We start from the raw sequence: 27,744 nt of genomic DNA, 5'->3' as shown, positions 1-27,744 counted from the left end.
CGGCTAGAAAAACAGCTTTGGGGCCTGGGCGCCTGGCTATTGGGTAGAAACCCATTAAAGAATGGACATCGGTGTATGAAACGAGGCTTCCCCATAGTTTAGCAAATTTTTGGGCAGTTGGTTTTTTCATAGCTTCTTTTTCTTTGGTTGACGGAATGGCTTCGAGGGTGATTTTAGCATGGAGTTGATTAAGAGATTTTGGGATGGATATAGGTTTTTGTGGTGCAAGAAGTACTGTTTTCAAACATTCGACATTATCTCTTATTACGGCTTTGTATGCTTCATTGTATGCGGCTTCTGCTTCGGTTTTTGTTTTGTAGCTTTTATGAATGACATTTTTTCCAAGATTATATGAATTGGCGATTTCCCAATCGTCGTAGACTCCTTTGTTTTCTCCGTTGAATATCACATACCATTTCTTTATATTTTTATGATCTGCTTGAAGTGGTGGATACTCCTCCTGGTTTGGCGTCATGGTTTGTTTTTCTGTTTTGAGTGCTATTTGTGGCTGACTTTCATCGGATGATATTTCTTGAATTTCTTCTTTTGGTTGCTTTGTTGTTGAGCTGCTGGCTGCTTCTTCTTTAGGTGTTGAATAAGATAATAGAATTTGTAATGTTTGTTGTAGTTGTTCTTTTTCACGTTTGACTACTTCAAGCTGTCTGATTAACGATGCTTCTTGCTCCTCTTTTTGTCTGAACTGGTGTTTGACTTGCTGCATGATTGCTTCCATTTCAATATATCTGCTGATTGAATATTTGCGCCTTTTGGGTACTTGAATGATTGCTTATATTTGTTTGCTTTTAAATGATGATATGAGAATTTTCATATCAATGTATGCTTTGGTGATATTTTCATATCACTGTATACTTTATTATTGTTTACTTCGGATGGTATTTTCATACCAATATATGCTTTAGCAATGTATACTTTGGATAGGTTAGATATGAGGTTTCCCTCATGTTCTAAACCCAATAATGCTTTCTTCATAGGACTATTTATCTGAATCAGAATCAGTATCAGTTGCATATGCATAAATATCTATATCTGAATCTATTCCTGAATCTTCTATAGGTTCATATCCGAGATCATATGCAACTTTTAATAAATTTGTTTCTTTTTCTTTTTTAGTCTTTTTTGGACATTCGTAGGCTTTGTGTCCGTCTTCTTAACATATCCAACATTTACAATCTTTTTTATTAGATGGACAGTAATTTGTGTTAGATTGATATTTTTTCTTATATTGTTTTCTGTCTCGAAAATATTTTCTTTCACATTGTTTATAATATTGTTTATATTTAGGTTTATAAGTTTGTCTTTTCCAAAATTTCTTTTTATATTTTTGTTTTTTATTATCTTTACAACCACATCGATTAACTTTATTAGATAAGGTATCATAGCATAAATCAATTCTTGCATCTTGCGTTGTTTTTTGTTCTAAATAACACATGTTACAAATTCGTAAGTTAGTTAGATGCTATAAAGATTCTAATTGAAAAGCTTCTTGAGATGTTTTATCTTCTATTTGTTTTCCTATGAATTCTTGAATAAGCCGATTTAATACATTTTTAAATGTTTCCATAGCGTCAGTGGTTGCTATCATCGTCGTCTCTGTTTCATCGAGAGATGAAAGGAAACGATATGAATTGCCCTGTGTTTTATGTATAATATAATTAAGAAAAAATTTTAGATGTAGATTTCTTAATTCTTCAGTTAGTTGAATTTTGAATTCCCATTTTATTACTCCATTCTTGAATTTTTGCTTCGGGATTTTGCTCACAATCAATAAAAAGAATATCTGAATTTGTTGGAAAAGTAAATAGTTTACGTATGTATTGTGGAGGTATTTTTTTCCCATTTGTTTTGTTTATTTTTGACCATTCCTTGTCTATATAAAAAGTTTTCTTCTAACGAAGGTGGTCCATAAATATATTGACTTTGGTAATCATCTTCAACATATGATTGTTTTCGTTTTAATCCAAAATTATTTTGTGATTCTTTATATGGATTTGAATAAGGATTTTCATCATCGGATGAAAAATCATATATTACTTCTGCATCGTTATTATCTAAATTATTTTCTATTTCTGTGTTATTTTCTTGAATTTCGGATGGAATTCTAGTGCTGCGAATAATTTAGTTAATGTATCTACTTTTTCTTGTAAAGTTTCCATATTAATAATTTTTGTTAGTACTAGTTTTTAGAAAATAATTTTTTAGTTTCTTTAATATAGCGGGGTGATTATATTTGTAATATGGAGAGTTGAAAACCTTTTTGTGAAAGATGCATTATGAATTTGACTTTTTGGTATATTGCACTAGACCTTCTTACGACAATTGTTTCAAGTGGATTAAATAATGGTGATGACTTTTGCATATGAATCATATATTTAAAAGATGAGTATTCATTATTATGTTTATGATACTGCTTATGCATATGTTCATATGAACTAAAGATTTAATATGCAAAATAATAATATGAACGTTACTTAGCTCTGATACCAAATTTAACAACATTACGAAAAATGAGTATTAGGATAAGATTATACCTGAATGATGCGTTGAGATGGATTAACGATGGATTGTATGATTTATGTTGGGTGATTATCTTGGATATGTTTGGATAGAACTCTGCTATTCAGAAATAGACAAAACTATTTCAACAGAGGAAGAACTTTGAGATCAACTCAAGTCTTAAACACTCAAACTTAACTTGTTTATTTTATATGGGCAAAGGCTCTATTTATAGGCTCAAGAGAGCCGATTACATAATTGGGTTGCAATCGTTTGATTGCAAAACGACACACATAATTTACAATATACAAATTTAACAACATTACGGAAAAATGAATATTAGGATAAGATTATACCTGAATGATGCGTTGAGATGGATTAACGATGGATTGTATGATTTATGTTGGGTGATTATCTTGGATATGTTTGGATAGAACTCTGCTATTCAGAAATAGACAAAACTATTTCAACAAAGGAAGAACTTTGAGATCAACCCAAGTCTTAAACACTCAAACTTAACTTGTTTATTTCATATGGGCGAAGGCCCTATTTATAGGCTCAAGAGAGTCGATTACATAGTTGGGTTGCAATCATTTGATTTCAAAATGACGCACATAATTTACAATATAGCCCCCTAGACTATGGAGGGTTGTATACTTTATGTTACATCCTACCGACACTACATTATTCCACATTCTTCGTACAAATACACAATAATTATATAACGACAAATAACAAATAATTCAAATGTCTTCAATAATGGCTTTTTACGTCATTGCTTACGTCATTCCTCCCGCCTCCGAAAAAACATATATTTTTTGATTATTGGATTCTTGTGTTAGTCTTCCATGAATAGTGTTGCTTCTCATCTGGTGTAACAACTGGTAAAAATTGGTCTGAGTTCAGCGGTCAAACCACCGCGAACCATTATGCAATAAAGACCAATTGCATGGAATTTTTATGTTTATAAAGTGTATTAAATATCATATATTCATAATTACGTTGAGAACATCTCAAACTACTCAAAACATTTATCATTGAGAATCAAATTGAAAATCACTAAATGTTTAATTTATTTGTGGCATTAAATATAAATTTTTGCATAAGATCTATTTGAGAGATATGGATAAGACATTTGAATATGTTATGTTCTCCTGAGTTCGTGGATATAAAGAATGATTAAAACGGAGCTCGTATAACAAAGTTACGACTCTTTAAAGTTATAAAAATCAGTATTTATCTGATATACAAATATGACATTGTCTTTTGATGCTTTGAGCGAAGCATAATTGAAACTAAACTTTCAACAATACAACTATTGCATTTATAATTATATTTCCTTACCACATCACTCAATAATACATAAAATACATGCTTATACATATACAAAAATACATTTTTTTTACATACATAAATACATGTGAAATACTTTGCTTCTAAGTTTACCTCAAAGTACAACAATAAATGGAATTGACAATTATGTTTCTTATACACTTCATCTTAACCAAAACTACACACAACTCTGTTATACAAAATCACACTCAATGCCTTTCAAACACTCTTATTCTTCTTCTTCTTTCTTTCTTCTTTGATCGTGGCTGCCAAGAAACAACAAGAGGCATCTGCCTCTTCTTTTGGTTCTTTTCCTTACTCATTACCTGTTAATCAAAACAAACCCTAAATATCCGACCCTTCATCAGTTGCTATCTAAACAATCAAAGAAGAAGAAGAAAATTTGTTGTACTTCCTTGTGCAATACCTGTCGATTGAAACAACAAAAATCACCCCACAAAATGTACTTTTCTTTTCGGTGAAATCAAAGAGGTAGCAACCTCTTTGCTGCTGATCGGAGCAAGCCAAATACTCCCTGAAGTCATCACAGTTGCTGCTAGTTTCTCCCTCCCCTTTTGCTTTTGCTGTCGGACCAAAGAAGGGACAACCAAGAGTCGTCGGAGCAGCATCGCTGCCACAAACTGCCGACAACGGCTTTGCTGCCACCCCTCTCTATCTGCTTCCTTCGATCAGCCAAGCACCGGTGGTGTTCCTGCTGTTCAACCACTGAACAGTCACCTCGACACCTGCTCCACCGCCGCCAGTCGTTGCTGCCGTTGCCCTTTCGTTTTCCTTCTATCGCCGATGAAAAAGAACCATGAGGAGGTTCGCCGGAGATGGGCTACTCCTCCTCCTTGATCGACAGATGAACCACCGAGCCACCCTCCCTCGATCGCTGTTTCGATTTTTTCTTCCCTTCGCACGACGGATGAACCACCGGAGGCGAACATTGTGTCGTTTGTGTTTCCTCCTTGTATCCGTTCTTTCCTTGCCCGATCTAATGGAAACGGGGGCACCAAAATTAAACCCTGATCCCTTTTATTAGTTTGATGGATTTGGAAGAACTTACCCTCCAAATGTATCTTTTAATCCCAAACGAACCCATTTTTATAGATAGATAAAAAAATGTTTAATGTTGGTTAATTTAAGTTACTAAACAACCATCCACTTGTTGAGTTATTAGCAAAACAGTCCTCCTAGCCTTGTGATTTATTTGAAACAGCCCTACACTTGTCAAGTAATACCAAAACTGCCCTTTTGTTAATTAAGTGACAAATATAGTTTCGGTGGTTTGTGTTAAACTCAAAAAGTGTCAAGAGGCGGTTTCTCACGACAAACTTCACGAACCGAGACTAGATCAAGATCACGCATCGAATGTGAGTTTCTACGGCCCCTCTTTTACGGTTTTAATATTTGGGGGAGAATACATGAGTGTCTATTTAAAGTTTGATGATTTTCAAGTCTTATACATAAAAAGACATCATACTTTATTATTGGTTAAGAGTTCATGAAAATAACAATCTAAAAGGTATAAAGCATTAATAAATTATATAAGTTATTGTAGAATGCTATAAATGATAAAATTATACCTTGTTGTGATATATTAGTTAATATTAATAAAAATCACAGGATTATAATTAGATTGATATAAAGATATAAGTTATTCGATGAATCCCAAATTGTAATATTCGTCGTATATATGTGCACGAAAATATTGAGAAAGCATAAAAATACATTATACTCATAACAAAATCTGTTATTCAAAATAAGTGTGTACAAAGGAAATATACATTGTCTTAAACGGCTATAAACAAAGATTTGACAAATATATTTAATAATTAATTGAAGGTATACCAAAATTCAGTTATTATGATTATACTCCGATCATAACGTGGAAACGATTGCTAAATAAATTATATAATTTATTTTTATAATTATTATAAAAATAAAAATAATTTTAGTTGTGATACGAACCTCGCCACATATGATAATATAATTATTTCTCTGATTCTTGGGGATTATTACCTAATAAATTATATATCATATCAATTATGCAATTTATCGAATATTTGCATAAATGAGTATTCGGCTACGCGAACGAACATCCTCCTTATCGGCTGAAGTAAAGAACTATACAAATTATTACCGCCACAATAGTCGAACGCTACGTTAATTTCACTATTTAACTAATTTCACTAAGCTTCAAAAGTCTTAATACTCTAAGATTCGCGTTAGTGACCCTAGTGAACGACGAATTTTATGAGTTGAAGAATCGTCATCATGGATTTCGTGGATTGTGTATCCCATGTGTGTTTGTATCGAAAGGGGTGAAAGAGAGAGTGTTATGATGGTGTATTTTTCCTTTGTAAGGATCAAATCCTAGAATCGACACCTAGCTCTATAACCGTTAATCCTGGAGGAATCATATACTGTAGGTCTATGTACACGGCATAGATTTATAATAAAGAACTTTGGTGTAGATCTATTTCTTATGGAAAGATTTATGCGAATGGTTATTTTCCGTCTGTGGTTGCTAGCTACAACTTCGTCTGACGAGGCAACAGGCGTCAAAGTGTTTCTTTCTTCGTTACTATACGACTGCTTTTAAACATTAGTAATGATCTCGATTCCTCCATTTATATTTATATTGTGCATGTGTGGCTTGTTTATTGTGCCTTTTGGCTTGTGGAGGAGCGACGAATAGTGTCGGTTATAGACAAATTGATATATTGAAGATTTTTATTCGAAGAAGTATAGATCTAGATTGAGTCAATCCTCCCAATTTGGGCCGAGTGTGTAAGAGTGTTTAGGTATTTAACTACCTCTCCCTACGACACAATTCTCCGTAAGCAGAGACGTTTGAAAGAATATAATTATAAAGATAATGGTTAATATTTGTCGTTGAAATTATACGAGTGGTAAAAATATGCATTTATAATTTACCGGTTATTGAAAAGTATTTTGGGATGAGTTTGCCCCACTGGTTAAGTGTTGATTTCCAAATTAAGTAAGATAATGCTTAATTAATAATATGACACGGATTTACAAAGTTTATAAAATTCAAAATTTTGAGTTTTACATATAAACTATGCGAATGTTTGTACAAAGTTTTAAGAGAAAACTTGGCTATTTTATGTTTACACAAAGTGTGATATGACTTTATTTATATAAATTGGTTTCAAAATCTTTATATAAAAAGCATTTCGGTCATGAGAACCGTAAGAATTTGTTATAAGTTTGGTTTACTTATATATTTTACAAATGGTGTATTTTTGGATTTGAGCAAATGACATTTCTAAATGAGTTTAAATATACTTTTATGACGCAATTATTTTATACTTTCGATAGAAAAATATGTGTTTATAAAAGTTGGTCAACCAGATAAATTTTATAAAACATTTTTGGGTGTAAAAATACTTTGTGTCAAAACTTGTAGAACTCACCAACAATTTTGTTGACGTATCTTAATGCATGTATTCTCAGGTTATTTATAAGGTTAGAAGAGTTTGTACAGAAGATTCTCCGATATTCTTATCATACAAATGTGAACGCCGGATTGTTAGGCGTGTGTAGCGTTTCAGCAATAACTATTGTCAATGTAATTTCCATTTCGGTAGTAATAAAAGATTATATTTCTATTGTTCAATGTATGTTCAATAACTGTGATTACTGGTTTACGTCATGCACCTTGGCGTTTCCGCCGTCGGTTGAGGGTGTGACATCTGGGTTGCTTTATGATGGCTTCCATTCTCTAGTTAGTGTGTCTGCTATATGATTGTTGGCACTTTTGATATACTTGAACTATGGGTGAAATTGATGTAATTGTAATTGCCAACAGATTAAACGTCCACGACAATAATCTTCTTGTAATTTATATTGCCAAAAGCCAAGTAGATATTTGGAATCTGTTCGTAACTCGAATCTAGTTTGGAGTAGATCGACTTTCCATTTTTTCAATCTTCTGAGACATGCTAGTGTTTCTCGTTCATGTGTGCTGTAATTTTGCTCCTTTTGGGAAAATGTTCCCGATATATACTTGCATAATTTTTGCTCATATTTATCTGTTTTTACAGCACACATGTACGAGAAACACTAGCATGTCTCAGAACATTGAAAAAATGGAAAGTCGATCTACTCCAAACTAGATTCGAGTTACGAACAGATTCCAAATATCTACCTGGCTTTTGGTGATATAAATTACAAGAAGATTATTGTCGTGGACGTTTAATCCGTTGGCAATTACAATTACATCAATTTCACCCATACCTCAAGTATATCAAAACTGCCAACAATCATATAGCAGACACACTAACAAGAGAATGGAAGCCATCATAAAGCAACCCAGATAAGAAGCAGCACTATTCATGGAAGACTAACACAAGAATCCAATAATCAAAAAATATCTGCTTTTTCGGAGGCGGGAGGAATGACATAAGAATGACATAAGCAATGACGTGAAAATCCATTATTTAAGACATTTGAATTATTTGTTATTTGTCGCTATATAATTATTGTGTAGTGTCGGTAGGATGTAACATAAAGTATATAACCCTCCATAGTCTAGGGGCTATATTGTAAATTATGTGTGTCATTTTGCAATCAAACGATTGCAACCCAATTATGTAATCGGCTCTCTTGAGCCTATAAATAGGGCCTTCGCCCATATGAAATAAACAAGTTAAGTTTGAGTGTTTAAGACTTGAGTTGATCTCAAAGTTCTTCCTCTGTTGAAATAGTTTTGTCTATTTCTGAATAGCAGAGTTCTATCCAAACATATCCAAGATAATCACCTAACATAAATCATACAATCCATCGTTAATCCATCTCAACGCATCATTCAGGTATAATCTTATCCTAATATTCATTTTTCCGTAATGTTGTTAAATTTGGATGTAACATAAAGTATATAACCCTCCATAGTCTAGGGGGCTATATTGTAAATTATGTGTGTCATTTTGCAATCAAACGATTGCAACCCAATTATGTAATCGGCTCTCTTGAGCCTATAAATAGAGCCTTCGCCCATATAAAATAAACAAGTTAAGTTTGAGTGTTTAAGACTTGAGTTGATCTCAAAGTTCTTCCTCTGTTGAAATAGTTTTGTCTATTTCTGAATAGCAGAGTTCTGTCCAAACATATCCAAGATAATCACCCAACATAAATCATACAATTCATCGTTAATCCATCTCAACGCATCATTCAGGTATAATCTTATCCTAATATTCATTTTTCGTAATGTTGTTAAATTTGGTATCAAAGCTAATTAACGTTCATATTATTATTTTGCATATTAAATTTTTTGTTCATATGAATATATGCATAAGCAGTATCATAAACATAATAATGAATACTCATCTTTTAAATATATGATTCATATGCAAAAGTCATCACCATTATTTAATCCACTTGAAACAATTGCCGTAAGAAGGTCTAGTGCAATATACCAAAAAGTCAAATTCATAATGCATCTTTCACAAAACGGTTTTCAACTCTCCGTATTACAAATATAATCACCCCGCTATATTAAAAACTTTATACATAACTTTGAAGAACATTATCATTTTTATAAGATTTAATTATGAGTTTTGAAAGTTTACATAATAATAAACAAGAATTAAAATTTTTTCATAAAACACTAAAACAATCTAAAAAATTTCTTTTAGATTTAAAAATAGACTCTAACATATCAATAATTAATTGTATATCTAATATTGAAGCAATACATATAATAGATAATAGTATAAATTGGAAACAAAAACAAGTAAAAAATCTTGAAGATAAAATAACGAGATTAATCTGTTGAATATGTCCCAAGAAATAGAAAATACACCAATCATTATTAATAACGAAGAAAATGAATATTGATACACATTTGATGCCCTAATTAATAAAAATAATATTAATAAAGAAGCTATAAGAAAATCAAATTTTACACTATCTGAAAAACATAATTTTAGATATAACTCATTAAAAAATATCATTTCTAGAAAAAATATTATATATTATGGAAAAATTATAGGAGAAGAACCAATACCTATGGAATCAACTCAAGGAAATATTATTATATCTATATTAAATAAACAACAAATTAGAAACAGACTATCTAATATTAAAGAAATAGATAGAACAAAAATCGCTTATATTTATATATCAACTATTCAAATAATTTTAAAAAGTACTTTTAGCGATTTAGACACACCAATAGAATTAGAAATTAGAGATGTTCGTATAATTAATAATCAAGAAAGTATTATTGCAAAAGGAAAAGGTAATTTAATTGAAGAATAAAATAAAATTTGATATTAATATACAACTAGGATTAAGTCTAAAAGATAAAAATTTAAGTAATAGTATTACCGTACGATATAAATTATTAAGACAAAATTTTATGTTAAAAGGAAATCATCCATTTACTATTAAATATCAAATAAATTTTGCATTAACAAATTCTCATCATAGTATTACGTTTAAAACAGAAGATAGGATTTATATAGATAAATTATTTACCCCTTTATTATCACTTGAATCACCAAATATGACTAATAGTAGAATTTTTAATGAAACTAATTTTCAACCGATAATAACTACTCCGTTAATAAAAAGAAATCCAATTATAGAACCTCCAATTTCAACTATAACGGGTAGATTTTCTATATCAGAGAATCAACCTACAACATCTACTAATAGCCAAGATGAAAAATTAGAAGACATAAAACAAACGATTAAATCATTAAGTTTAAGAATATGACAGAATCATCTAGTAGTCCTTTAAAATATTTTAAAACTCTTGAAGGTTCATATCAAAATACAAAACTGTGCATACCAGATAAAAAAATGATTATAGAAATACCACAGAATTTACCACAAGGAACAATATATAATATTGGTCTTGATTCTGAAGAAGATAAATCAATAGGAGATAAGTTAAATATAATTAGTCAAAAATTAAATAATATTATAGGAATAGAAAGTTTACTTGTACTAAAACAAATTCCTGAGCTATTACAAAGTTTAACTCAACAGAAAATATTACTTGAAAAATATTTAAAAATAAAAACTATTAAAGAAGATCCACTTAAAAAACCGCTTAAACAAAAACCACTCACTATTAAACCACCTTTTACATGGTAAAAATAAATAATGAGCAATAAAACTCAAATATATTGTAATTTCGATAATAAATATAAAGTCGATTTACTTAAAAAATTATGGAAAGATTTAGAAAATTCCACAAAACATTTAAAAGAAAAAGAATCTGAAGTACAAGAACTAATTTCTAAAAACAAAAATTATACTGCATATCAATTAATTAAAATAGGAAGATTAAGAACTCAAATTAATCATTTTAAAATACTAATAAAAAACATTAACAATTCAATTAATTGTCTTTCAGACGTCTTAATAATTTGTTAAAATGAATTCAAAAGTACAAATTAATTCTTCAAAAGATAACATGCTTTGGACTAATATATTAAAAAACCATTGGAAAATAAATTCTAATATCTCTAATACCATTCAACATTTAGAAAAAACTTTATCATATGAACAAAACTGTTTGATAAGATTACACTCGGAAAATGAAGAATATAATAATCAATTAAAAAAGATATCTCGATTACAAGAAGGAATTAAGAAATACAAAAAATCACAAAATCGTAATTTAAAAACAATACGCAATGCTTCAACAATTTTAACAAACACAACTTGTTAGTATGAAAACTTTACACAAATATAGAAATTTATAAACCAACTCTAATGAGTAGAAAAAAAAACAAATATTAATCCAAATAGTACCTTCATTACAACCAAAATACAAGAAAAAGAACTAGTCTCATATATAGATACAGGGGCTACTTTATGTTTCGGAAGAAGAAAGATATTAAAAATTTGGGAAAAATTAGAAAAACCATTAAAATTTACAATTGCTGATAAATCAATTCACAAAATTTGGTTCGTAGGAAGAGACATAGATATAGTAATTGAAAAGGCACTATTTAAAACTCCAACTATATATCAACACGATTTGGGAATAGATTTAGTAATAGGAAATAATTTTCTTAAATTATATCAACCATTTATACAAACAAATGATCATATAAGTCTCAATCACCCAACAAAAGGTATTATAAAAACTGCAATTATCAAACATTTTGATCTTATTAAAATAATCAAACAGGAAGTTGGCTTTCAACTACGCATATTGCTAACATTCGCTAAGGAAATTGCTGAAAAACAACTCGAAGAAGCATGTAGTGAAGACCCGTTAGATCATTTAAAAAATAGAAATAATCAAGAAATAATAATTTTATTAAAAAACCCTAAAGATGAAGTTAATATTCCAAACAAAATTCCATATAGTATCAAAGATGTTTCTGAATTTAAACAAGAATGTACTGAATTACTAGAAAAGGGAATCATTCGACCTAGAACAAGTCCTCATTCTGCACTTGCATTTTATGTAGAAAATAATAATGAAATAAAACGAGGAAAACGAAGAATGGTAATTAATTAAAAGAAAATGAACGATGCTACTATTGGAGACTCATATAAATTACCACGAAAAGAATACATTTTGGAAAAAATAAAAGGAAATACACACTTTAGTACATTTGAAGCAAAATGTGGATATTGGCAATTATGCTTACATGAAAATACGAAACCACTAACCGCTTTTCATGTCCTCCTCAAAAGCATTATGAATGGAATGTCCTTCCATTCAGTTTAAATCAGGCACCGACAATATATAAACGATTCATGGATGAAACCTTAAATGGTTTAGATCATATTTGTCTTGCATATATTGATGATATAATTGTTTTTACAAAAGGAAACGAATAAACACATATCGACGCAGTTATCAAAGTTTTACAAAGAATCAAAGAAAAAGGTTTAGTTTTATCAAAAAAGAAATCAAAACTTTTCCAAACTACAGTTGAATATCCTGGTTTATAAATTGGAGAAAATGGTCAACTATCTTTAGCAGACAACATACGAGAAAAATTAAATATGTTTCCTAATAAACTTGAAAATAGAAAACAAATACAACGATTTCTTGGTTGTTTAAATTATATTGCAGAACAAGGATTTTTTAAAAGCATAGCAAAAGAAAGAAGAGCTTTACAAAAGAAAATATCAGAAAAAATACCTTGGTCTGGACAAATACAGATACTATTTTAGTACAAACTATAAAAGAAAAAATTCAAGTTCTTCCTACCTTATATAATGCAAAGATCGACGATTTTCTAATTGTGGAAACAAATGCGTCACAGGACACTTGGGCAGGATGCCTAAAAGCAATAATACGTGGAAAAGTATTATGAGGATTAGATAGTGAGGGAAACCTCACATCTAACCCATCAAAAGTACACAATGATAAAGCATACATTGGTATGAAAATACCATCCGAAGTAAACAATGATAAAGTATACAGTGATATGAAAATATCACCAAAAGCATACACTGATACAGATGTATCATCTGATGTATTATAAACAGATAAATATGAGCAAAAATTATGCAAGTATATATCAGGAACATTTTCCCAAACGGAGCAAAATTAGAGCATACATGAACGAGAAACACTAGCATGTCTCAGAACATTGAAAAAATGGAAAGTCGATCTACTCCAAACTAGATTTGAGTTACGAACAGATTCCAAATATCTACTTGGCTTTTGGCGATATAAATTACAAGAAGATTATTGTCGTGGACGTTTAATCCGTTGGCAATTACCATAACATCAATTTCACCCATGCCTCAAGTATATCAAAAGTGCCAACAATCATATAGCAGACACACTAACAAGAGAATGGAAGCCATCATAAAGCAACCCAGATAAGAAGCAACACTATTCATGGAAGACTAACACAAGAATCCAATAATCAAAAAATATCTGCATTTTCAGAGGCGGGAGGAATGACGTAAGCAATGACGTAAAACGCCATTATTGAAGACATTTGGATTATTTGTTATTTGTCGCTATATAATTATTGTGTATTTGTACGAAGAATATGGAATAATGTAGTCTCAGTAGGATGTAGCATATAGTATATAACCCTCTATAGTCTAGGGGGCTATATTGTAAATTATGTGTGCCATTTTGCAATCAAACGATTGCAACCCAATTATGTAATCGGCTCTCTTAAGCCTATAAATAGCAAATTTAACAACATTACGAAAAATGAATATTAGGATAAGATTATACCTGAATGATGCGTTGAGATGGATTAACGATGGATTGAATGATTTATGTTGTGTGACTATCTTGGATATGTTTGGATAGAACTCTGGTATTAAGAAATAGACAAAACTATTTCAACAGAGGAAGAACTTTGAGATCAGCTCAAGTTTTAAACACTCAAACTTAACTAGTTTATTTTATATGGGCATTGGCCCTATTTATAGGCTCAAGAGAGCCGATTACATAATTGGGTTGCAATCGTTTGATTGCAAAACGACACACATAATTTACAATATAGCCCCCGAGACTATGGAGGGTTATATACTTTATGTTACATTCTACGTCATTCCTCCCGCCTCCGAAAAAGCAGATATTTTTTGATTATTGGATTCTTGTGTTAGTCTTCCATGAATAGTGTTTCTCCTATATTTTCTTTACAGTGACTGCAATTATGACGTGGTGCATGCCTGATGTGTTTACAAAGTTGTTTCTTTAGATCAACGGGTAATTCAACCAGATCATGAGAAAAATTTTCGAACGGTTGTTCGAAAGTTTCAATTGCTTTTAATGCTTCCGATGTGATTTCATTGTCTGTTAGGGAGTATATAAGGAAATTTTTACTTGCATAATTTACTCTGATTCTTGATTTTTGATCTTTGCCGTTGCCTATGCGAGATGATGCGAGGTAGACTCTAGCTAATGCAAAAATCAGATGGTCTTGTGTGGGTTCATCATGAGGTAGGTCATCTTTTGTTGGTTTTGAGTCGTTGCTAATTCCCATGTTTGCGAAGGTAATGCTTGGGACAAGTAGTTGTTTGTCTTCATCAAAGATTGGATAGCTAGAATGCATTTTTATAAATAATCCTCGTTCTTGTTTGGCAAAGCGTGTCTTATAATTTCTTATTACGGTTTGTACAACTGATGAAATTCACTGATGCAGTGGAGATTGGTTCCTTCTAAGTAGATGGTATCGATAAATCCATGAATAAAATAATCCGATAAGGTCATAGGGTCTGATAAATCGGCTAGAAAAACTGCTTTGGGGCCTGGGCGCCTGGCTACTGGGTAGAAACCCATTAAAGAATGGACATCGGTGTATGAAACGAGGCTTCCCCATAGTTTAGCAAATTTTTGGGCAGTTGGTTTTTTCATAGCTTCTTTTTCTTTGGTTGACGGAATGGCTTCGAGGGCGATTTTAGCATGGAGTTGATTAAGAGATTTTGGGATGGATATAGGTTTTTGTGGTGCAAGAAGTACTGTTTTCGAACATTCGACATTATCTCTTATTACGGCTTTGTATGCTTCATTGTATGCGGCTTCTGCTTCGGTTTTTGTTTTGTAGCTTTTATGAATGACATTTTTTCCAAGATTATATGAATTAGCGATTTCCCAATCGTCGTAGACTCCTTTGTTTTCTCCGTTGAATATCACATACCATTTCTTTATATTTTTATGATCTGCTTGAAGTGGTGGATACTCCTCCTGGTTTGGCGTCATGGTTTGTTTTTCTGTTTTGAGTGCTATTTGTGGCTGACTTTCATCAGATGATATTTCTTGAATTTCTTCTTTTGGTTGCTTCGTTGTTGAGCTGCTGGCTGCTTCTTCTTTAGGTGTTGAATAAGATAATAGAATTTGTAATGTTTGTTGTAGTTGTTCTTTTTCACGTTTGACTACTTCAAGCTGTCTGATTAATGATGCTTCTTGCTCCTCTTTTTGTCTGAACTGGTGTTTGACTTGCTTCATGATTGCTTCCATTTCAATATATCTGCTGATTGAATATTTGCGCCTTTTGGGTACTTGAATGATTGCTTATATTTGTTTGCTTTTAAATGATGATATGAGAATTTTCATATCAATGTATGCTTTGGTGATATTTTCATATCACTATATACTTTATTATTGTTTACTTCGGATGGTATTTTCATACCAATATATGCTTTAGCAATGTATACTTTGGATAGGTTAGATATGAGGTTTCCCTCATGTTCTAAACCCAATAATGCTTTCTTCATAGGACTATTTATCTGAATCAGAATCTGTATCAGTTGCATATGCATAAATATCTATATCTGAATCTATTCCTGAATCTTCTATAGGTTCATATCCGAGATCATATGCAACTTTTAATAAATTTGTTTCTTTTTCTTTTTTAGTCTTTTTTGGACATTCGTAGGCTTTGTGTCCGTCTTCTTAACATATCCAACATTTACAATCTTTTTTATTAGATGGACAGTAATTTGTGTTAGATTGATATTTTTTCTTATATTGTTTTCTGTCTCGAAAATATTTTCTTTCACATTGTTTATAATATTGTTTATATTTAGGTTTATAAGTTTGTTTTTTCCAAATTTTCTTTTTATATTTTTGTTTTTTATTATCTTTACAACCACATCGATTAACTTTATTAGATAAGGTATCACAACATAAATCAATTCTTGCATCTTGCGTTGTTTTTTGTTCTAAATAACACATGTTACAAATTCGTAAGTTAGTTAGATGCTATAAAGATTCTAATTGAAAAGCTTCTTGAGATGTTTTATCTTCTATTTGTTTTCCTATGAATTCTTGAATAAGCCGATTTAATACATTTTTAAATGTTTCTATAGCGTCAGTGGTTGCTATCATCGTCGTCTCTGTTTCATCGAGAGATGAAAGGAAACGATATGAATTGCCCTGTGTTTTATGTATAATATAATTAATAAAAATTTTTAGATGTAGATTTCTTAATTCTTCAGTTAGTTGAATTTTGAATTCCCATTTTATTACTCCATTATTGAATTTTTGCTTCGGGATTTTGCTCACAATCAATAAAAAGAATATCTGAATTTGTTGGAAAAGTAAATAGTTTACGTATGTATTGTGGAGGTATTTTTTCCCATTTGTTTTGTTTATTTTTGACCATTCCTTGTCTATATAAAAAGTTTTCTTCTAACGAAGGTGGTCTATAAATATATTGACTTTGGTAATCATCTTCAACATATGATTGTTTTCGTTTTAATCCAAAATTATTTTGCGATTCTTTATATGGATTTGAATAAGGATTTTCATCATCGGATGAAAAATCATATATTACTTCTGCATTGTTATTATCTAAATTATTTTCTATTTCTGTGTTATTTTCTTGAATTTCGGATGGAATTCTAGTGCTGCGAATAATTTAGTTAATGTATCTACTTTTTCTTGTAAAGTTTCCATATTAATAATTTTTGTTAGTACTAGTTTTTAGAAAATAAATTTTTTAGTTTCTTTTTATTAGCGGAGTAGTTATTATCGGTTGAAAATTAGTTTCATTAAAAATTCTACTATTAGTCATATTTGGTGATTCAAGTGATAATAAAGGGGTAAATAATTTATCTATATAAATTATATCTTCTGTTTTAAACGTAATACTATGATGAGAATTTGTTAATGCATAATTTATTTGATATGTAATAGTAAATAGATGATAAAATTTTGTCTTAATAATTTATATCGTGCGGTAATACTAATACTTCAATTTTTATCTTTTAGACTTAATCCAAGTTGTATATTAATATCAAATTTTATTTTTCCTTCAATTAAATTACCTTTTTCTTTTACAATAATACTTTCTTGATTATTAATTATACGATCATCTCTAATTTCTAATTCTATTGGTGTGTCTAAATCGCTAAAAGTACATTTTAAAATTATTTGAATAGTTGATATATAAATATAAGCGATTTTTGTTCTATCTATTTCTTTGATATTAGATAGTCTGTTTCTAATTTATTGTTTATTTAATATAGATATAATAAAATTTCCTTGAGTTGATTCCATAGGTATTGGTTCTTTTCCTATAATTTTTCCATAATATAAAATTGTGACAACCCAAGTTGGTCCGTTACATTTCCCCGTTACCGTTAACGGAATATTCCAGTTTATAAAAGTTTCATTAATTAGAGGTCGTCAATTTAATAAACATTCCATTTGTTTAAATTTAATATGCCGTTAAGTCGTGATAAAAGGAAATGAAAACACATAACACACATTTCCATTTAATTGGAAAAAGTTAGTTTTTATTGTTACGACCACTAAATCGGGTGCGACCAAAAGCCCCGTATAACGGCAGTATTGGGTAGAATTCCACTGAGCTCCAACTCCCACCCATATATAAAGGGGGGTAAACCCCATTTGGAGACTTATTACACACACTCTCTCTCTCTATACTCTCCCTCTAGATCCGTTTTCGCCCCGAATCCGCATCCAAACGCTTCCAAATCGTAAGTCCACTTACCCTAGCTTATTCTAAACATTATGATTCGTGTTTATAGCTTAGAAATCGGACTTGGAAGCTGTGAAAGAGGAGTTTACGGCCTAAGCCCCTCCTTAGGCCGTAAACACCTTAAATGAGGCCAAAATGACCCCAAAATGTCCTTAAAGGCTTGGAAATAAATTAAGGGATTTGCCTAGGAGTGTTTAAACATTAAATCACACGATTTTAGGGTGTAAAAGAGAGTTTACGGCCCAGGCATATGCCAAGGCCGTAAACACCTCTTAAACTTGTATAAATGCTCCAAAAACACTCCTAAAACACCATTGGACTTCATACATAAATTAGGGGCTTATCCTCTTGGGTTTATTCATTTAAACATAAGGATTTGGAGGATTAAAAGGAGTTTACGGCCCAGACATGTGTCAAGGCCGTAAACTCCCCAAACCAAGCCAAAAATGTGGTTTTTGCCCCCCAAATGGCCTTAGACTAATTCTATAAAATGCTAGCAAGGTATTAGGGGCTTGAAACTTCAATAAACTCAAGGAATGAGAGTTTACGGCCGTAAACTCCCTTAGGAGATGTCCCTGGGCCGTAAACTAAGCTTTGAGAGTTTACTCTCGGAGAGTAAACTCCATTCCTAAGCCATACACACCTTTAGACGCTACCCGGGACACCCAAACACTTATCCAAAGTGTTTTCCGCTCCTTTGAGTGCGTATACGTGTTTAATTAGTATTAAATATACTAATTGTATGTGAACATATGTCATCATATGTTAAATAGGTCATTGAGTGTGTTCGAGTCCTTACGTGACACCGAACGCCCAAACGACACCCTCGTCGGACCTACTAACACCAGGTGAGTTCATACCCCAAAATGAACCTTTTAAATGTTTTTACATGTTTTATAGGGGGAATACAAGTTAAACATGCCAGTTATCATATCAATCACATGTGATTGATAACCCGCATGCACAAGATTTTACCATACTGTACAATGTTTAACCGAGTAGGACACTATAATGGTTTTCAAAAGGGATTTCAATTGTTTCAAAACTCTTACTTATATTGTTTTACCTAAATTCATTTTAAACTGGTTTATGAAAGATTCCAAAGATTTCTAAAGGTTTTCACACTTATTTTACCAAAGAATACCAAATGCGAGTTTTCCTGAGTATAAAGGTTTTTCCAAGGTTTTCATCAAAGTTCTCTTTCACAACGTATACTTTTACTTGTTAGTTACTGCTGCTTCGCTTATACTTATTTTATACTCCTACTTGGTAACGCTTTCACTTCTTGAAGCGCTTATACCTGTTATTGTCTCTACTTCACTTATACTTGTAGTCGCTTATACCTGATAGACGCTCTTACTTCACTTATTGTCGTCTCTACTTCGTGATACGCTTATACTTGTTCGACACTCCTACTTCACTTGCGACCGCTCCTACTTCACTTGTTAGACACTCCTACTTCACAAGAATCACTTCTACTTGATACACACTCAGTCGTAGTTAGATGTATGTATGTGCTTATATAGGTGCATATAAGTAATGATTGAAAGACTTAGGAAGGCTTGTCCGCCCTATTTCCTTTTCTTCGTTGAGATATGGTCTGGTGGGATCGGATGGCCGTCCGAAGGTCGTTTGATTCATTAGTTATATATTATGTATATGAGTATGGACATACAGGAATTCTCTAGTCAGTTCAGTTAAGAGTCTCTACCTCTAGTCTACACTTACATTAGAAACACACTACCCACTATTTGGAAGTCTCTACCTCTAGTTCAGCACCTACAGACTACCCACTATTTGGAAGTCTCTACCTCTAGTTCAGCACTTACACATTACCCACTATTTGGAAGTCTCTACCCACTATTTGGGATGCATCTTTAGGACACGGCCTTCTCCGTCGTCTAGATGGTAACTAGAATCTCCTGTAGGGAGAGCGGACATTGTGTGTATAGATCTATACGGGATTGACAACCCCGCACCCAGACTGCTAGCTACAATCCCGGCCTACCAAGCCAACGGGTGACAAATGTCATATTTCGGACGCTTGTAGGGCGTCTGGTACTCTATTCAGTACGGTTACGAGTATCTCGGGTTACCTTATAATTCATGGCCTTAAGGTAACGGTATTTCACCGGAAATTTACACTGTATGCTGGTAATTCATTTTCAGAGTCACACTGTTTCGACCTTACAAGACGTATCTTTCATTTGATACTGTATGGGGTCTGTTTTCTCTATTTTGACCTTACAAGACGTATCTTTCATTTGATACTGTCTAGGGTCTGTTTTTCACTGTTTTAGACCTTACCAGTTGTACCTTTCATTTGGTACCTTCTGGGGTCTGAGTCTCTACTTGTTAGACTGAACCAGGCGTGTCGTTAGTTTGATACTCTCCTGGAGTCTATGATTGTGTTTCCTTAGTCAGCAGTCCTCACTGCTGAGGCATGTGTTATTTCCCTGTTGTCTCTTGCTTTCTTTAATAATCAAATTCAGTATTTTGATAATGATAGCAATTAAGGGAAAACTACTTTTCTTTACCACATAACACTGACCAGTCTTGGTAGAAGGCTGCTTTTATTAAAGAAAATATAGGATTTTCTGGAAAGAACTCTAATGCACTGTAAACACTTAAACTATTACTTCATCAAGTTATTTGACTAAATGACACTAAATGCTTATGAACTCACCAGCATTTGTAAAAATGCTAATACTCGCTTTTCAAATAACTTGTATTCTCAGGTCAGAAATCAGACAGGTACATCCCAGGAGCTGTTGATGAAGATGGCTTAGTACCTTGCCGTACTTATTATATTTGCTTGTATACTTTGTTACATTGTAATGTAACCATGTGAAACTATTACTATTAATGCAATGTTTTGTTGTACTTGATTTACTATAATGCATGTGTTGTGATACTTGACATGACGTCATCCACCGCAGACCGTTTCCGTCGTTCCGGTTTTGGGGTGTGACATATTGGTATCAAATCATTGTTTATAGTGAGCTAAGTATATCAATTCATAAAAGATATACAACCTATAAACACAATGGGATAAAACACTTTGACCAAGAATTATACTTTAAAATATAACCATATTTTACCAAAGTATAATAACATCCAGAATCTAAACACTCGAACAAAAGTATCACAAGAAGAACAATAATAAAAGTCTTCGGATGTTGAGCACTACAGTCAAACCTGGGCAGTTATGTAATCATAAGCTGGAATAAATGTAACCTGATCAACTACATTTATTCGAGATGCGATGAACGTGTGCTTGGGAGTGATAGTGGTGTTGCAACAGGTCTGAAACTTACCAACTAGGAATTTTAGAGCCAAACATAAAGTTAAAATACTATAGGAGTATTTTGGAACACCAAAAGATTCACACTAATCCCAGAATGATATTCAGAAGATAAGGAAACAAACAAGAATTAAAATACCATAGGGGTATTTTAGGATCCATAACTAACCTTGTGTGAAGAACTAAAAAGATCCTTATTGATATACCTACAACTACAGAGGGTATACTCCCAAGGTTATATATAATAACGATCCCATAGGCTAAGAATGTGTGGTTTCGCTCTATTTCCTTTTCCTCGTTGGGATGTGGCTCTAGAGTAGTATCACATATTCGAAGGCCTATCGGATCTAAGCTATATATGATTTGTATATCCTGTGTAATCATAGCAGGACTCGATATGGATCATCCAGTGAAATGTTATAAATCTCTTAGGATTCTTTAGACATTTCCATTCTCGCACGAACCCTGTAGAAAACCCTACCCACTTCAGTGCTTGACAGAAGAGTTGATTCCGACCCCGAGGAGGTTTATTGAGAAGATTTCCTGTTCGGAAATAAATGAACTGGGTCGAGACTATTGAATGCACCAAGTGCCCATATTCTTTTAGGGACATTGGTGAGAAATTTGCCTAAACTTCCGAAATCCCCAATTGCCCTTTATGAGGTGATGACACCCTTTGTCGGATTCGGAAGTGAGGTAAAGTAGAAATTCAATATGTCCATACGAGAAGAGAACCCTAGGAAACTACCCGAAGGAAACCAACGCCGATTCCAGTCAAACATACGAGGCAGACCGAGGGAGCCAATACATGGAACTCGGGAATTGTCTTTTCCTCGTGTTCGTCACGCTAATACACCCATAAAATAATACAATTTAGTGAGTTAGTGGTTACACTACTCACGCTATGTGTTAGGTAAATCGTCGTTTCCCGTTTCCAGTTACACGATTAGAGCGGATCCCTGCATCTCTATTGAGAGAATTTAGTCATTTGCCCTTGTGAGCCTCTCTTTCTGCAGTTTCGTTCCGAACTGTTCTCAAATCTCTCCAGGTCGGAGAGTGAAACCTTTCCCAGTATAAAGGTAACTTAGTAGGAACGACTCGCATCTTATGGCCTTTTTCCGATACTCATCCACCCACTTCGATTACCAGGACTACATCATAGGGATGTAGGTCCACACTCAGACGACCAGTACCCAAGGCACGGGAAAAATTTATGCCTAATACGTTCAGGACAGAAATGTCCAGGGTTAACCATCGTCTCTCATTACCTTGTATTCCTTTCCGTGTAGGAAAACCATCCCACCGAAGAAACATAACCAATCCACAAGCAAGAAACCTGCTCTCTTATTCGATGAAGCTACGTCCCAAGCTGCAGTCTCAGCAGCCGTAGCAGCTGTCATGGCTCACCTGAATGCTAACACCGCCAATGTTAGCAAGGGCCCTGTCGGGATTTCCAATCCTGGAGATGGACAGCAGCAACCAACACTTTCATACCCATTCACCCAAGAACATTCACCGAACCCACTAAAGAGAAAACTCAAGATTGAGAAGGGAAGTACCTCGGCTCAAGGAACTTCTGAAAGGCGACGAGCTGAGGCAGTCTATACCCCTGTCAATCCTTCCCTCCCGACCTCAAGAAGACCATACCTAGGAGACCTTCCCCACTGCAGCAAGTGCAGCTACCATCATCATGGTGCCTGCCGGGAACACTTATGTGCTAGGTGCAACATGAAGGGGCATACTGCTCATGTATGCAGAACTCCGGTGGAGCGTATTGCATCGATCACTAATGCGGCGACCAATCCCGTTTGTCACCTATGTGGTGAAATGGGACATTTCAAGAAGGATTGCCCAGCTGAAGGAAACAACAAAGACACAGGAGGAGCCTAACTCTACTGCTTAGGGAAGAGCGTCAAAGAACTCGGTAGATTTTGGTACGTCTCTAGATCTCGGATAACTAAACTAAAAACAATAAAAGACTAATTCAAATGTAAATATTTCCCCAATACAGCGAAAGTCGCAGCACTGTTTTAAAATTTAAAAAAAAATCATTAGGTAAAACTATAATGGCTAAACATATACGTCACGGCCATGTATAGTTAAGATGGACAGACCTAGAGTGAGCGAACGCTGCCTCATTTCCTGTTCCTCTTTTGGTTGTGGATTTAGGGCGGGGTCGCTCAGTCAACAGTCCTCCCCACCTTAAATATACATGACTAGTATATGTGAGGCGATTATAGAAATGCCTTGTGAGAATCCACTCGTGAAAGGGTACTCTATTCGGAAACACTTAGGACCCTCTATAGTTCTGCGTCGACTCTATCGGTCTAAGTATCCGCAGTAGTGATACATAGGACGAAGCCCGAGATGCCTAGAACTTGTGTGCCTGTTCGGCACATGACTCTATCGACCCTCACTTTATATCATGTCGGAGTGTGCCAACTTCGACGACTCTATTGATCATGGTTTGACTTCGTGCAACCATGTGTACATCCTTAGTACTGTGTAAAAAGAACTTTCTCCGTAGCCATATCGGCAGATAAAGGTTCTCCTGAACCTAAACCTAACACAAATAACCAAACCTAATGCGATCCGTCGATCGTCTCTCTTATCTCAAACCTTCTGAAGTACCCAAGAGAGGGTACCGCACGCCGTTGACCAACCCCTTGTAGTCAGATGAACAACGAAGTGAACGACACTGTAGAAACTCCAGAAGACGACAACCAACCGAAGCATACTCTGTAGAATCCCCGGAAAGACCCTTCGCACCTCGCACATCCGGTTCGTGATCCCAGAGAAACGAACTCATGAGACTAACCACTATAACTAGGCATATGCATAAAGGTGGCATATAATTGAGATCAAAAAGATTTTAAGGTGTGCGTTTCCTCCCTACTCCCTGTTCCTTGTTGGGTTGTGGGTTTGGGGTGGAGTCGCACAGCTGAACATCCTGCCGACCTCAATTGTATACTACTTGCATACACCAAGTATTGGTGGTTAAGCCAAGCATGAGCTCTACCACGGACCTCTTCGCAAAACACTTTCACCCTATTCCATAACATAGGAGCCGGAGTCAAGAGAATCACTGCGGGTTGAGCTAGTAAAGTTCCGAGTGATGAGACCCTATATTCACTAGAATTGACCTAGACCGAGGAAACTGAGAACCTTCGGAAGAGTAGTTGCAGTAGATGCTCTTACTACTCAGGCACCTTGCCCACCCTGTTATAGACAGGTAGTGCCTATCACCCTCCACCCTCTCGTATGGAGGAAATCGTCGTCGCCCTGTAGACGATAGACTTCATTCTCTGAAGTGAACACTAGAATACCGAGAATCCACAGGATAACCTTTGCAGCCAAGAATACTTGATCAAGTGCGAAAGTAGTTGCGTTAAGCCTCATGACCCAGATCCCGAAGAGGTTATACACTTGACACCAGTCCTGGTGTTAGTCAAAGGGTTATGCAGGAGCATGCACTTTCCACGCTAGAATAAACCAAAGTCTTAGAGGTTAATTGGACTATTAGGTGTTCCAAGGATACTATCTCATGTAGAAATAGTAGAACCACCTCCTGAGATAGTCCAACACTCGTCTGGTGAAACCCTATCTCCCCGACCCTCAGGGTTTCCGTGTCTCAAGATTCGTTAGTGCAGGTCCATTTTGCACAAGCTTGAGATAGACACTCTACAGTAGACAGATAACCGTAGATACGCAACCCATCCGATGACCTAGAAAGTCTCTATCAGCCAGTTGACAAGAAACACGAAACCAAAGACCACTCGAGATTTCTAAGAACCAACCTGAAGGACTACACACACAGTACGAGTGAGAACGTTAGGAACTTCAGAATGGCGATCACGCCAGTGATGATCATGCCATAGAAGTACACTATGTTCTGAGTACTGAAAAGCTCTACCATTCCGAGAGCTTAGGACCATATGAGAATTCTCATGGAGATTTGGTCCAACCCTATTCAGGCCGCTACTACCTTCGGATATACCACAAGATTCACACCCGATCGATCCACTTCATAGACTTGATATGCGATTGCCCGACATCACTCTTCGTACCCCACTCATATCGATAGAATCCATTGAGAACCCTAACTTCGTAGATACACCAGTCGGAACCCATTAGCTACACGAGACGGAATCCGCATCCCGTACGTGAAGGTCTGTTGGAATGACAAACACAGACCCGAGTTCACTTGGGAATGCGAGGAAAACAGTATAGGAAGTACTCTCTTACCTCTACTTGGCCATTCATACCTACTTCCTTGCCTAGACCTGAATTTCGGGACGAAATTCCCTCTAACGGGGGGATGATGTGACAACCCAAGTTGGTCCATTACATTTCCGCGTTACCGTTAACGGAATATTCCAGTTTATAAAATTTTCGTTAATTAGAGGTCGTCAATTTAATAAACATTCCATTTGTTTACATTTAATATGCCGTTAAGTCGTGATAAAAGGAAATGAAAACACATAACACACATTTCCATTTAATTGGAAAAAGTTAGTTTTTATTATTACGACCACTAAATCAGGTGCGACCAAAAGCCCTGTATAACGGCAGTATTGGGTAGAATTCCACTGAGCTCCAACTCCCACCCATATATAAAGGGGAGTAAACCCCATTTGGAGACTTTTTACACACTCTCTCTCTCTCTATACTCTCCCTCTAGACCCGTTTTCACCCCGAATCCGCAACCAAACGCTTCCAAATCGTAAGTCCACTAACCCTAGCTTATTCTAAACATTATGATTCGTGTTTATAGCTTAGAAATCGGACTTGGAAGCTGTGAAAGAGGAGTTTACGGCCTAAGCTCCTCCTTAGGCCGTAAACACCTTAAATGAGCCCAAAATGACCCCAAAATGTCCCTAAAGTCTTGGAAATAAATTAATGGATTTGCCTAGGAGTTTTTAAACATTAAATCACATGATTTTAGGGGGTACCCAAGAGAGGGTACCGCACGCTGTTGACCGACCCCTTGTAGTCAGATAAACAACGAAGTGAACGACACTGTAGAAACTCCAGAAGACGACAACCAACCGAAGCATACTCCGTAGAATCCCCGGAAAGACCCTTCGCACCTCGCACATCCAGTTCGTGATCCCAGAGAAACGAACTCATGAGACTAACCACTATAACTAGGCATATGCATAAAGGTGGCATACAATTGAGATCAAAAAGATTTAAGGTGTGCGTTTCCTCCCTACTCCCTGTTCCTCGTTGGGTTGTGGGTTTGGGGTGGAGTCGCACAGCTGAACATCCTGCCGACCTCAATTGTATACTACTTGCATACACCAAGTATTGGTGGTTAAGCCAAGCATGAGCTCTACCACGGACCTCTTCGCAAAACACTTTCACCCTATTCCATAACATAGGAGCCGGAGTCAAGAGAATCACTGCGGGTTGAGCTAGTAAAGTTCCGAGTGATGAGACCCTATATTCACTAGAATTGACCTAGACCGAGGAAACTGAGAACCTTCGGAAGAGTAGTTGCAGTAGATGCTCTTACTACTCAGGCACCTTGCCCACCCTGTTATAGACAAGTAGTGCCTATCACCCTCCACCCTCTCGTATGGAGGAAATCGTCGTCGCCCTGTAGACGATAGACTTCAATCTCTGAAGTGAACACTAGAATACCGAGAATCCACAGGATAACCTTTGCAGCCAAGAATACTTGATCAAGTGCGAAAGTAGTTGCGTTAAGCCTCATGACCCAGATCCCGAAGAGGTTATAGACTTGACACCAGTCCTGGTGTTAGTCGAAGGGTTATGTAGGAGCATGCACTTTCCACGCTAGAATAAACCAAAGTCTTAGAGGTTAATTGGACTATTAGGTGTTCCACGGATACTATCTCATGTAGAAATAGTAGAACCACCTCCTGAGATAGTCCCACACTCGTCTGGTGAAACCCAATCTCCCCGACCCTCAGGGTTTCCGTGTCTCAAGATTCGTTAGTGCAGGTCCATTTTGCACAAGCTTGAGATAGACACTCTACATTAGACAGATAACTGTAGATACGCAACCCATCCGATGACCTAGAAAGTCTCTATCAGCCAGTTGACAGGAAACACGAAACCAAAGACCACTCGAGATTTCTAAGAACCAACCTGAAGGACTACACACACAGTACGAGTGAGAACGTTAGGAACTTCGGAATGGCG

General features: G+C 34.7%; 2 long non-coding RNA genes across 2 annotated transcripts; one reads left to right on the top strand and one right to left on the bottom strand.

Moving 5' to 3' along the window:
* Positions 1 to 3,896: 3,896 nt before the first annotated feature.
* Positions 3,897 to 4,413, bottom strand: LOC122196409 (uncharacterized). Its single transcript, XR_006187767.2, has 2 exons — positions 4,274 to 4,413; positions 3,897 to 4,172 (listed from the first exon to the last, which is right to left on the bottom strand). It is a non-coding gene; the product is annotated as an uncharacterized LOC122196409 (long non-coding RNA).
* Positions 4,414 to 5,064: 651 nt separating this feature from the next.
* LOC111892705 (uncharacterized) lies at positions 5,065 to 7,492 on the top strand. The gene is made up of 2 exons (XR_002850633.3): positions 5,065 to 5,222; positions 7,330 to 7,492. It is a non-coding gene; the product is annotated as an uncharacterized LOC111892705 (long non-coding RNA).
* The last annotated feature ends 20,252 nt before the right edge of the window (positions 7,493 to 27,744 follow it).

The sequence above is a fragment of the Lactuca sativa genome, chromosome 1, assembly GCF_002870075.4.
Source record: "Lactuca sativa cultivar Salinas chromosome 1, Lsat_Salinas_v11, whole genome shotgun sequence".
Lineage (NCBI taxonomy): Eukaryota > Viridiplantae > Streptophyta > Magnoliopsida > Asterales > Asteraceae > Lactuca > Lactuca sativa.
Note: the sequence above shows the minus strand (reverse complement) of the source record. Positions and strands in the feature narration are given on the sequence as shown.